The sequence below is a fragment of the Leopardus geoffroyi genome, chromosome B2 (genome assembly GCF_018350155.1).
Source record: "Leopardus geoffroyi isolate Oge1 chromosome B2, O.geoffroyi_Oge1_pat1.0, whole genome shotgun sequence".
Lineage (NCBI taxonomy): Eukaryota > Metazoa > Chordata > Mammalia > Carnivora > Felidae > Leopardus > Leopardus geoffroyi.
In genome coordinates this window covers 39,288,864-39,299,859 of record NC_059332.1, presented here as the reverse complement: position 1 = coordinate 39,299,859, position 10,996 = coordinate 39,288,864, and the positions used below count along the sequence as shown (strand labels likewise).

The 10,996-nt window shown below is 44.7% G+C and overlaps 1 long non-coding RNA gene across 2 annotated transcripts; it reads right to left on the bottom strand.

The window, feature by feature from the left end:
* Positions 1 to 256: 256 nt before the first annotated feature.
* LOC123609713 lies at positions 257 to 10,333 on the bottom strand. 2 transcript variants are annotated; one of them, XR_006717922.1, is made up of 3 exons: positions 10,239 to 10,333; positions 8,779 to 8,955; positions 257 to 489 (listed from the first exon to the last, which is right to left on the bottom strand). It is a non-coding gene; the product is annotated as an uncharacterized LOC123609713 (long non-coding RNA). The 2 variants fall into 2 exon arrangements; XR_006717923.1 differs by lacking the exon at positions 257 to 489 and adding an exon at positions 2,356 to 2,520.
* Positions 10,334 to 10,996: the final 663 nt, after the last annotated feature.

Genomic DNA, 10,996 nt, shown 5'->3' with positions numbered 1-10,996 from the left:
AAAATCAAGATTTGGACATTCAGCCAATTGAGCCACCTAGCGCCCTGCAACTCCTATTTTTATATGGACACATTTACTGTCTATGTTAGAAACATAGGCCTATGTGAAGGCCTACAGTTTTGAAGCATTTAAATTTAGTGAAATATTCGAAAGCTTCAGAGATAATTTATTTAATCAATTTTGTCTCAGAAAAATATTTGTTGAAGACAGGTAAGCATTAGAGATAAAACAAAACATATTTGAAAATATTTGTGGGTGATATTATGCATTTTAATTTCAAAAAATAAAATTCCAGCATTTAGCAGATGCGCTCTAATCTTCCCCAATATTTCAGCACCTCTAGAGTGTTTATTTTCACAATTAAAACTATGATGACCAGCAGAGGAGTCAATTGAGCTATCCATTCCAAGTTCGTTATCATAATATACGACTTTGATTGCAGGCTAAATATTGGAAATAATATCATATTGAAATAAATACATTTTTTTCCTGAAAAATAGAGCGACAGATAACAGTTAAGAAACCGGTTAACAGCTGTGAATATATAACAAACAATTATTCTCTTTGTTATTTTTCAACGTTCAATTGTCAATATAAAGTTTTTATTCTGCTTTCATGTAAATGGGTTTGTTTTTTTTTTTTTTAGAAAAGACGTCATTTTAACAAGTTTCAGTAGAACAACTTTAGGCCCACCAATTTAATAGAAGTCAACATTGGTCAATATATATTTCAAAAAGTTACAGAAATTTAACTATTTTTGACATCTCCTCTTACTCTAAAAAAGAGTGCTGAAGTGGACATTACATTGCAGTGACTACCTTTAGTATGACTCAACTTTGAAATTACAGATACTTTCAGCATTTTGACATTCTAACATAGCACCGCTAATACAGGTACAAGGGTAAAGGATTATCTGGTGAGAAAGTGGGATGGATGGCCAGGGTAGTCCCAGTGAGGAGAAATTAAGGGCCACACACATCAGAGGGATCAGGCCTGGGGGTTGTGCTCTGAAGAGCTGAAATCTTCGGCACTTGCAACAGAGAGGTATGCTATGGCAACACAATGGCGCTCTTGGTTAGGGAGAAGCAGCCTTGTGCAGAACTGTGATCCAAGATTACAAATCTAAAGGCAATGGGAAACAAGTTCATTGGATTGGGTGAAGATGCTGGGGGTGGGAAGAGTATCCCCAAATCGGTTTCTGGGCTTTTCTCTTTAGTAACAGTGGTGACTAACTAAGTGGTTATGGATGCTTCCCCAGTGCACCTCCAGGGAAGAAAAATCTGATGCTGACCAGCTCCCTTGATGCCCCATGATTGTTAGCCACTGTATACAAAGATGGGGCCACCAGCTATCAGCCCGGGAGTGTTCTTCCAAGAATGTATTTAAGAATCCTCTGTCCCTGTGTCTAACCAAAGCGAGGATAGGGCAGATGCCACTTGCACTGAAGGCACTAGCTTAGAGGAAAATAGACACAGGGATGTTGAAACAAAAAAACCCTATTACTCGAATTCTATTTAGTAGACTGGGAAGGTGCATCGGTTTCCTGGGGCTGCTGTATGAAAGGACCACAAACTGGGTGGTTTAACACAACAGAAATGTACTCTCTCACAGTTCTGGAGGCCCAAAGTCCAAAGACAGAGCATTGACAGGGCTGTGTCTTCTATGAAGCCTCTTCAGGAAGAGGGGCCTTCCTTGACTTTTCTGGTGCCCAGAAGTTCCTAACATTCCTTAGCTTATGGCGAACCACTGCTTCTGATTTCACACAGCCTTCTTCCCTCTGTCTCCTTTCCTTCTTATAGGGACACCAGTCGTATTGAATTAAGGGCCCACCCTACTCCAGGATGACTTCATCTTAAGATACATCTTAATTAAATCTACAAAGACCGATATTCGGATAAGGTCACATTCACAGGTACCAGGGGTTGATACTCCAGCATACCTTTTTGGGGGACAGAATTCAATTCAGAACAGGGGTGTTAACAACTCTAGTCAAGGGTTTTGAAGAGACATAGTCAGTGAAGGGAAAAAAAAAGTGTTACACTCAGATTATGGGAAACTTTAGAAACTGTAGAGAAGCAGGCATGTAAACTCAATACAAAGAGAAATTTGAAATATCAGAAAAAAAAAAGTTTGGTGAATTTGTGTCGGCCAGAAGCATTTCAATAGGATAATCTCTTCAGAGCTCTTAGTGGAACCAATCATAAGACAAAGTTTCTCATTTCCGGAAAAGATTTTGAATACATACACTCTACTGTTAGCAAGGAATATGACCAAAGCCCAGTTAAGACAAAAATGACACTATGTGCTCACGTGTGCCATTTGAAATACTTAATACTATTACTGACCCCAGAGAAAATTAAATGTAAGCCCAGTCATATCTCCACAGAATCAGGAACCTGGCGGTCTTTGCTTCAGGAAATTTCCCTAGGAGCCATGAAGCAGTTCATATAAATATGCTGACATCTTTCAACAGCTGGAAGTACTCATTCTGGGTGTTAACACAGCGGGGAACAATCAGAACTGGAAGAAGAATAAGTGATTGGCATGCTGGCACACTGCTGTAAGAATTGCAGTGGGGAACAATTACATCGCTCAAAGAACCCTTCACAATCGGATAGGAAGGGAATTATGTCAGTGCTGAAAGATTTCACAGCTGTACTCCCAAACAAACCTGGAAATGCACATTATAGGTACTGGAAACAAAGGAACCTATTATTTTGCTTTCTTTTAGGTAAGTGGTAAAGTACTGGGAGGTGGCAGAAAAGATAATTCTAAAGGGCAATTTAACCTCCTGTCAGCACCTGGTTCTTGCTAGTTGTCATTTCCAAATGTATAACTACCTATCCACAACAGCCGGGCAAGGCTTTGTGTAGAAGGTTCGAATGAACTCAGTCTGATAATTCTGTCTCTGTGCCCAGAATGGTTATTTTACTATATTGATTTAGGGCTCAGAAAATTTCTGGCATCAGTTTGTAGTAAGACTTTTTGGTATACGGTTGGAGGAATAATTAAAAAAAAAATCTGACTTGGGAACAGTAGGTGGGCAGAACAAATTCGATCCCTCGATTTAAGAAAGCTCCTAGGATCATTGTGAATTTAAGTAACCTGATTTCCCGCTTCACTTCCCTCCTCCGCATGCAGATGGTGCACAGATGCGTGCATCTTGCTTGGGTTGCTAAGCCCTTGTCTCTCACCTCTTGACCACACTTCCTGTTTGGCTGTGTGATGCGAGTCTGGGACCCTGCAAATCACCTTTCTCCTTTGCCGCTGGCTCTTTCCTAGGTTCTGCCACTAGGGGGCACTCGAGGGAGACTGGAAAGCTAGAGCTTGTCTCCTAGAGTCTGGTTCTTTGGACTGTGATCCCAGTAACTGTGTTCACCCCAGCCAGTGGTAGTTGGTTCCAGGTCTTTCTGTATTGTCAGAACTAGCCTCACCACACTCTCTCAGAGCCACCAGCCCAGACAGCCGGCGCCCTTTCTTCAGATGTCCAAGTCCTCATCCAAGTGATCAAGTACCAGCAGCCAACGGGCAGCAGTCCCTGCTCAGAGCTGCAGAGGGACCGGCACCCCGTCTGAGCTTCTAGTAACCCCAATAACCTTCCCCAGCCCAAAGGGTGCCGTTGTGGCACACCCCCTTTGCCTTTCCTGCTCTCTGGTATCTGTCGGCCAATTCCTTAAGCTCAGTTCTTTCTGCTAATAAGCTGGTGCTGTCTTTTCCTGACCAGACCTTGACTAAAAGGCACCTATACGTTAATGCAATTTCTCTCTATACTGTTTACTTAACCATTATACAGTAAAACCTTGGTTTGTGATCATAATTCGTTCTGGAAACATGCTTGTAATCCAAAGCACTCGTATATCAAAGCAAATTCCAATAACTATTGGCTCAGTTGTGATCACGTGACATTTGGTGTCACACACTACTCGTGTTGCAAGACGTTGCTTGTTTACCAAGTTAAAATTTATTAGAAATGTTTGCTTGTCTTGCAGAACACTCGCAGAACAAGTTACTCACAATCCAAGGTTTTACTGTATTTGATGTGTCTGTAGGTCATTTACTGGTGTGTATAGTTATAAGAAATAGATGTATGAAGGAGCTCCCAGGTGGCTCAGGTGGTTAAACGTCTGACTTTGGCTCAGGTCATGATCATGCAATTCATGAGTTCGAGCCCTGCATCGGGCTCTGTGCTGACAGCTCGGAGCCTGGAACCTGTTTAGGATTCTGTGTCTCCCTCTCTCTGTCCCTCCCCACCCCCACACTCACACTTTGTCTCTGTCTGTCTCTCTCAAAAACAAACGTTAAAACATTTTTTTTTTTTAAAGAAATAGATGTATACATCAGGGTTTGCTTGGAGCTTAAGTGCATCATCAGCCAGGCTGCTTAGCCTGTGTGTCAGATCTCTCACCTGAGATAATACTTTAGACTGTTCAGATACCGCCTGACCTGAGACCTCCTCCTAGCAGGTTGTCCGTCAGTCATTAGCCCAGTCATTACATGATCACATTGCCTGCCTCAATGGCACAGCCACTTTTTAGATTGTGGCTTTGAAGCACATAGACTATCTTTGATAACTTGGCTGCCCATTCCAAAACTCAATGAATTGTTATCTTGACATAGATGCAGTTAAATATTTGAGACACAAAGGAAGTGGACATATTAATCTAGATTGGGGAAAAACTTCCACGATCAAAGAAAAGGCACTTTACTAACTGATAACCAGGGTAGATCAGTCCTTGAATAAACATGACACTGTGGGAGATTTACTCCTCATTTAGCGATAGCCAGACTATTCTGTGATTTAACCCAGAAAGGAAAACCAGATAGAGTATAGGAAGCTTTGAAGCAAGAACACCTTAGGAGCCTCTTCTAGTGACTTGTAAGATGCAAATTCAGCACCCGCACGCCCTCACACAGATGCATGTGAGACAGCCAGTGAGCTATTTGAGTAGGAAGTTTTTACTCACAGAAAGAACTCATGTCAGCTCTGGGAGCTTGAATCAAAACAATATATATATATATACACACATATATATATATACACACACACATATATATATACATTTAATTCTGTCTTTTTGGGGGGTGTTAATATTTATTTATTTATTTATTTATTTATTTATTTATTTATTTTTGAGACAGAGAGTGGGGAAAGGGCAGAGAGAGAGGGAGACAGAAGATCCAAAGCAGGCTCTGCGCTGACAGCAGAGAGCCTAACTGAACTCATGAACCATGAGATCATGACCTAAGCTGAAGTTGGATGCTTAACCAATTGAGGCACCTGGTCACCCCAAAACAAACCCTATAAACATGAACAATAAATCACACATAAACTTGGATTGAGCCTATATGACAACCACTGGCAGATTCTTAGAGACTGCAAGTTTCTGTATTGAAGAGAGAACAAACCAGAATAGAACAGGGGGAACTCCAATGTTAAATAGGTCTTACACAGACAGGAGATGCTGTACTCAAAAAAGTTCATGGTTAAAAAAAGGGAAGGGGTACATGTGGTCATCAGATGTGAGAATTTCATAGTTGTTTGAAGCATGAGGTATGGTGCCTCTAGAGTTCCAAAAAAGCTCAAGCGCACAGAGGCAAATTTATCTGCAGCCACTTGAAACACAGGACATTTTACTTGTAGACAGACCAGATTTGCAATAATTCAAGAATTATATCCAAATGGTGTAATTCATTCCTCCTCTTGGACTTCTGGCTCAGTCATGTTTACTCAGCAACAATAGATGCGTCCATAACCTTTCTACTCTGTTTTCCATCACAGGAACCAGGCTGCCTCTCTGATTAAGGTCAAAGGTAAGAGAGTGAATTTGAATAGTGAACACTAAGCCAAAGGACTCCTGCACTCCCATGAACTCTTTTGACTTTGGAATGGCGCACTCCCCTGCCCACCGAGACTTTTCTGGATCACACCTTTCATTGCCTCAGATAACTGAAAGCTCCCCGGTCTTTCTATTCCCACCTCTGTCTTCACCACAGGGAGAACAGAAAATTACTCCATCTGATCCTGTGAGTCCAAACCCCACTCCAGAGCCCCCATTGCCAAGCTTGTCATGCACAATTTGTCCCCAACCACGTATGCCCCTTGAAAGATGCTCTCACTTTGCAAAAGGTCTATAGAACCTGTCCTGTGGCCTCTCCATCCTGTCAGGGGATGTGCACAGTCGCTTCAATATCCTGTTGATGATCTGTTCAGTATCTTCTGCAGCTGTCTTCCCTGCTGCCACAGGCAAAGCCATGACTCTGACCTTGACAGATGCCTTCCACACCTCTGAGATGGCAAACCCTAAGCTCCTCCTCTGACCCACTGCCCTCTCCTTCCACACAATCTCAGTTTGACACTAAGCCACTCTTGAGCTCTGAGCTACCCTCATCACAACTTGGCCCTTCCCAGAATCCTCTTCCAGCTTCAGGAAGCCCTTATTCTTCTTGCACCCATAACCCATCTCCATTGGGCCACTTCACTTTTGACAGCATAGTAATTCTCTCACCTTTTTAGGGGTTTGGCCCCGGATTTGCCAAACTTGACCCCTGGTCAAAGAGAGCCATCAATCTTCTGGATGCCTTCCTAGCTAGAAATCCCAATACCTGACATTTTCTGAGCATTCCCCTTTCAGCCTGAAGACCCCCATCTTGCTGCTGGTGTCTGATTCCTTTAAACCCTCTGCATGAGGCTGCAGTCATTATACTGAGCTACAAATTTGCTTTGGGCACTTAGAGCCGGTTTACTAGCCTATTCCTCACTCTTCTTTGCCCATCCCTGCTTCAATTGTCTTCAAGCCCAGAATCTCCCCTAGTCAGCCTGCCCTCCATCCAGAGTTGCAAAGCCAACACTGCCATCAGAGCTAGTATCAAATCACCTCCAACCTCTCCACGGTTGGCAACTTAATGCCTTTTTAAATTTCCCAGTTAATAATCTTGACTTCCCAGTTCTCCAACTTGAAGGACTCTGTACTCCCCTCCACCCTCCCTCTGTCTCCAAGAAAAAGAGCCCCTTCCTTCCAGCCAACTTGGGTTCAAAACATATATCCGCAGCTTCCTTCCATCTTGGAACTATGTCACAAAAGTAGGGGCCACTTTGTCATCTGTCACTCACTGACTTTGCAGACTAACATGGTATAGGTCCCACACCTGTGTAACTACGGTTGGCATAAGTCTGTTACAGATCCATATTTTACAACAGACCTTTGACCTAAGGATGCCCCAAGTAGGAGCTGAAATAGTTCTGCCTGCCCTACCCCACTCAATGTTTTGGCAACAAACAAGGGAGGGAGGCTGCTCCTGTGAAAAATCCTCAGTTGCCCTTCAGTGGCAGATCATCAGGAACTGCACTGTCACCTGGGGCTGAGGCCACGCCCCGTCCCCCATCTCTGGTGCCTCAAATCTTGGCAGGAAACACAGCTTCCAGTTCCAGCTCTGGGAAGCATTTACAGGGCAGGTGCATGCTGCCTTGGCTTTCCTTAACATGTTGGCTGCCTGGTCCCTTTCCCCCAGAGCCACTCTGGGACCTCAGATCCCTGGCAGGGACCTTGACCTTTGGACAACCCCTGCAAGTCAGTACCTAGATCAGGGATTGGCAAATGTTTTAGGCTTCCAGAAGCAAAATTGAGGAAATTATACAGGAACTTACAAAGCAGGGGAAATTGCTACCTCACCCTGCTTTGTCTGCCTGGGGCAGGCCATCTGGGAGTGGCACACCTCGTGCCCAGCTGCCACCAGCTGGAGTCAGCTGGAGACATTCTCAAGAAGGGAAGCACAGGTCCAAGCAGGAGTGGCTGACGGTTCTGGTGGGCAGGGTTCTGGGCGTCACTGGACAAAGAGGGAAAGGGAGACCTGCCAGCTCACATCACCTTGGATTTACTTACTCAAGGGGACTGACTATCATCTGCTCCCTTTCCTCACATCACATGGACACTATCGGTGCCTGAGACCCTTGGCTGGGGAGCTCATACCTCTGGCGCCCACTCCAGAGCTCACCACGGTGGCCTGGTTTTTTCTCACACTGCTCCCTGCATCACTGTGACACAGCAGGGCCTCAGCTCCAGGACCCTGGGATCTTATTTATGGAGTCATCAGAGAAGAGGCACCAGAAAAGTTGCCAGAGAAGAGTTATGGCATCACCCGGCTGCCCAGCCCCCTTTCCCCACTCCCCTGTTTCAGACCTTGGCAGGTGGCCTGGGCCCATCATGCCAACCTCCAAACCACTAAGACGCAAATCACAGTCTTGCTTTGGCTCTTTTTAGAGTAGACTGACTACTTTATCCACTATATCCCCAGGGTTACCCCAAAGCCTCCACCTTAGCAGTGGACTAGCCTCCAGTAAAAGCCCAGTAGTCCTAAGAAAGTGGTCCCCACATTGCCTTGGTTCTTCTTAGAGGTGCTTGGTTGCCCGACCCCCCACTCACCCCACCTCCCTGACATCACTGGAACCACACCAATGCCTTGGACTCTTGGCAAGGGATCCGGATGGCTGCAGCCAGCCCCCCCGCGACAAGCCATTAGAGCTTCACTGCAGTATAAATGGCTATTGAGCACCCTTGAAGGGTTCAAGTTGAAAAGGGCTGTTAATCTACACACTAGATTTCAAAGTCTTAGTCCTAAAAGAGATGTAAAATATCTCACTGATATTGTTATCTTGATCACATGTTGAAAGGACAGTATTTGGGATATATTGGGCTAAATAAAATATGTTACGATTAATTTCACCTGATTCCTTTTACTTTTTAAAGATGCAGTTACTAGACAATGTAAAATTATATGTACCTCACACAGGCAGGCCTGCGTCACTCTTATCATTGTGAAACTTCTTGCACATCACTGTGGCCACATTAGGAAGTCCACCCTGGCCAGGGATCTGGCCCTTTGGTGCCAGCCCCACAGTGATGAAAGACATTTCTATATTGCTCTGGTTCTTAGAGTGTGTTGACTGCTGGACCTCAGCTTGCCAGATTAGGAAATAAAAATGCAAGATTCCCAGTTACATTTGAATTTCAAATACAGAACAAATAGTATCTTATTATAAGCACGTTCTAGGTCCTTATTTGTTGTTTATCTGGAATTCGAATGTGGCATTCTGTGTTTTATCTGTCAACCCAATGAGTCACTTATCTGCCAACCCCACATTTTCCCTGTGTCTTCCTCATCTCTGGGGTCACACTGGTGACTCAGCCCTCAGAAAGGGGCTTGGATTGTGAGTTCCAGTCACAAAAGCCCTTACAAAGTAGTCACCACATTGCCTTGGAAAATCTTAAGAGTATCCTGGATGCCCGGGCCCTGGCCCCTGGGGCCATGCCAGTACCTCAGACGTTTCACAGAGGTTCTGGGACTCTGGGGCCTACCCTAGAGTTTTTGTTCTTCCTTTGTGTGCATTGGCTGATCTGATGGACCCCATTTCACTGTGTCAACACTAAAACCTTTACACTGACTTGATTCTTCTTAACATACATGACCTCCATTTTGCCACACATTACCAGGTCACGTGAATCCTTAGCCCTTTGATGAGGAGCCTGGACTCACTCCTTTGTGTGAGCTACAAAAACCATTGGCCTAGTCTTGGCATTGCCTTTGAAGCCTTCAGTGTATATTGTAGGCTGGTCTTCACATTCCCCACTACACAGCAGTGTATGCCCCATAAGCCATTAGACAGTGGGCACTGTATTATCCTGGTCCCCCTTATGGTGAACTGGCTGTCTAAACCGTCTCCCCCCACACTGCTAGGTTCATGGTGCATTATACCCTTGACAGGTGGCCAGGTCACTCTGGATCCCCAGGTATGTGGCTCATGCAGCACACATCCTTCTTTATGCGTGAGGAGGCAGGGCGGGGCCTGCCTTCAGAAGGGGTTGCACACGGGTCCCGGCCATCCCAGGGGTCTCCTACTTGTTTCTGGTTGAGCCCTTCTTTCCTTCCCACTCTTGACTTCTCTGCTAGTGAACAGTGGGCTCCATCACAGGCTCCAGAGATAAACCCCTAGCCCAGCTGACCAAGCTGGTTGGTCTCATAAGCCTTTGCATGGACTACTTCTTGGTTTTTCTGCCCTACTCTTGGTAATTGTTTTTATTGCTTGGGGTTTTCCAGTCTCACTTCTAGTTTCTCCTTTGAATCTGTGATTTATTGATGTTAAATGAGAGAGGGCACCAGGAGAGTGGGTACTGCACTGAACCTCTCACGGAAAATGGTCATAGCTCAGCCACTAAAGCACCATGCAGATGTAGAAAAGTTACCTCAACCTTCAGCCTCAGTTTCCTTCCCAAAAATGACATGGTGTGTCTGTTTGTGCTTTTTTGAGGAAGAGGATGTTGTCTAAGTTCTCTGGAGATTTTAGAATGCTCTCTGACATACTTATGGTTCCATGTCCACTTTTTGCCTTCTGGTTCTGTTGTAGAAACAAGGACAGCCCCAAAGAAATGGTTGTGTGCTAGGAGGGAGAGAAGACCACCTACAAATTCAAGACACATTTCTAAAATGTATTATTTTATTTCTGAGAGAGAGAGAGAGAGGCAGAGAGAGAGAGGGAGACACAGAATCCAAAGCAGGCTTTAGGCTCTGAGCTGTCAGTACATACTGAGAGCAACACAGCTTAAACCCGTGAACTGTGAGATCATTACCTGAGCTGAAATCGGATGCAGAACCGATTGAGCCCCCCCCAGGTGCCTCTCAAGACATATTTTTAAACTCCATCTGTAACTGCTTTGGGAATAGAAGTTAGAGTGGCGCCCTCTGCCTGACTTCCTCATGCCTGGCACAGACCCCTACCTAACCAAATGACTTTGCTTCTATCGCTGCCCTGAATCTCCTTGTCCCAAATCTCAGCTGTAATCTAAAGAGTTTTCTATTTGCCACCAGCATCGAAGCCAACACTTTAAAGTGGCAAGAGTCCTTCAGCTTCGCCTGCAGCCTTTAGAAGACCCTGGATGTTTTGTTTTGGCCCAAGGAGTTTGCCCAGTCAACTGGGCTCCTTTAAAAGATTTAATGGTGTTTT